At 56.5% G+C, this 2500-nt stretch overlaps 1 non-coding gene across 1 annotated transcript in view; it reads right to left on the bottom strand.

The window, feature by feature from the left end:
* LOC124771327 overlaps nt 1-176 on the bottom strand; it is a 1909-nt gene extending 1733 nt beyond the window's left edge. Inside the window, exon 1 of the ribosomal RNA XR_007013345.1 lies at nt 1-176. This exon is cut by the window's left edge and continues 1733 nt beyond it. This is a non-coding gene — a ribosomal RNA (small subunit ribosomal RNA).
* Between the last annotated feature and the right edge of the window lie 2324 nt (nt 177-2500).

The following is a 2500-nucleotide window of genomic DNA, read 5'->3' on the forward strand; positions in this document are numbered from 1 at the left end:
TTGCATGTATTAGCTCTAGAATTACCACAGTTATCCAAGTAACGTGGGTACGATCTAAGGAACCATAACTGATTTAATGAGCCATTCGCGGTTTCACCTTAATGCGGCTTGTACTGAGACATGCATGGCTTAATCTTTGAGACAAGCATATGACTACTGGCAGGATCAACCAGGGAGCTGCGTCAACTAGAGCTGAGCAGCCGGCCGCCCGGGAGTGTGTCCCGGGGGCCCGCGCGAACACGCAAGCGTCCGCTCAATCATTCTGCAAACAGGAGGAGGCTGAGCTCCCCTGCACAATACACCTCGAAACCCTCTCAGGTCCCGGCGGCGCGCAGCGCCGTCCCAAGTACTTGGTCGGGTTCGAGAGAGGCGCAATCGCCCGGAGTTAGGCGAGTAGACGCTTTCGGTGCGACCACCCGTGCTCCCAACTGAGCTTGCCGCTGCCGACAGAGGCCCGGGAGCGTGCTGTCGTGGCATTGCCGGCGGGAGACAACACGCGCCACCTACGGTGACCGGCAGCTCCAACGCCAGCGCCACAGAAGGACAAAAGCCCCACTTGGGTGCCGAAGCGAACTCTCCCAGCACAGCGCACGCGCCAACACATCCGCACAGCTGCGATACAAACCACCAGCGAGAACCGCTGGGGCGACCGAGCAGCAGACGGCGTCGCGGCGCCGAGCGCCGGGCGGCAGCGCATCCTCAACGCACACAGTCCTCAATCGGACCAGCACACTGAAGATGTCCACCGCGCTTCGCACCGGGCCCGCGAGGACCTACTTTGGCCGCACGGCGCCGCGCGCAGGGTGCGCCGGCGCGCAGCTGCGACGCCTGCCGCGTCCGTCGGCCGGCGCGCCTGCCACTGGCCGCCCCCACCAGCCGGCTGTAGCGCGTGCGCCCACGCACCGCGCGGCCAGCACGCCGGGAGGCGCCCCCTCACCGGCCGGGGACGGTCCCACCCAGCCACCGCCGCGTATCGCTTCACACCCAGATGCCGTTCAGTTTCGTCGGCATGGTGGGTATCGCTGGAACAACCGGTTAGTACCTCAACCTATCGTCGCCATCACCGATTCACCCCTAGCGAGAACAACCGCACCACAACAGGTTACCATTTGTTCATTTGCGTAACTTCACCAGAAAACGCAGGCGTCCATCGCCATTTGCAACTTCCACGATTATTGCATGCCTGTGTCAGGTGTCACGCCACACTACGTCTGCCCACATACACGCAACAAAATGTGCACGCCTAGACAATACGTGGAAGGTGGCCCCCGTACGTATGCGATGTCCATTGCTCGAACGACTGTCAACCGGCCTCTGTAGCATGTCGCAGATATGGAACGCGGTGCACCATGCCATCACGGTGTGTGAGGAGAGACGACTAGGTCCGAATACATCAACAGACAGCTCATGCTGATCGCCATCCACGGCGTCCGTTCCTCCCACACGTCTCTATGGCGTACCACACTGCAATCCAGCTCTCATAGGGAGACGACACGTAGCTGCGTGCACAATATTTGCACTGTATGGTCCGCCGTTTTTGGGCGCAGTCGTTGTACGGTCACACATGTGCCACGATGTATCATTCAGTACATAAGGACGAATGTGCAGTACAGATTGTGGTTTACGCGTACGACATTAGCGGACAGTTGACACAGGCCGCACCACAACGTAGCCTGAGTACGTCGCATGCGGAGGGCATTGAACATGCAAAGTTCTCACCAACCAGCTTGCGAAGGCAGGGGGCAAGGTGGGGACGTGGGGAGGGGCGGCATGTACGTCCTGCTGCCATCCACATTACAGTGTACAGCAGGAGCATGTGGAAAGTGAGCAAGACTTGCAAGGTGTTTAACATGAAGCGATACACAGGGGAGCGGGGAGTGCGAGTAGCGAACTATATTGCGAGGGTTGCGGGTGGGCAACACTACACTAATTGAACGAGTCGTATAACAATTACAGAGCAGGTTTAGGCGACAACGTGGGTTACGTTAGGCGACAACGTGGGTTAGGTTAAGGCACGACGTGGGTTAGGTTAAGGCACGACATGGGTTAGGTTAAGGCACAACATGGGTTAGGTTAAGGCACAACATGGGTTAGGTTAAGGCACAACATGGGTTAGGTTAAGGCACAACATGGGTTAGGTTAAGGCACAACATGGGTTAGGTTAAGGCACAACATGGGTTAGGTTAAGGCACAACATGGGTTAGGTTAAGGCACAACATGGGTTAGGTTAAGGCACAACATGGGTTAGGTTAAGGCACAACATGGGTTAGGTTAAGGCACAACATGGGTTAGGTTAAGGCACAACATGGGTTAGGTTAAGGCACAACATGGGTTAGGTTAAGGCACAACATAGGTTAGGTTAAGGCACAACATAGGTTAGGTTAAGGCACAACATAGGTTAGGTTAAGGCACAACATGGGTTAGGTTAAGGCACAACATGGGTTAGGTTAAGGCACAACATGGGTTAGGTTAAGGCACAACATGGGTTAGGTTAAGGCAC

Source organism: Schistocerca piceifrons, unplaced genomic scaffold (assembly GCF_021461385.2).
Source record: "Schistocerca piceifrons isolate TAMUIC-IGC-003096 unplaced genomic scaffold, iqSchPice1.1 HiC_scaffold_936, whole genome shotgun sequence".
Taxonomy (NCBI): domain Eukaryota; kingdom Metazoa; phylum Arthropoda; class Insecta; order Orthoptera; family Acrididae; genus Schistocerca; species Schistocerca piceifrons.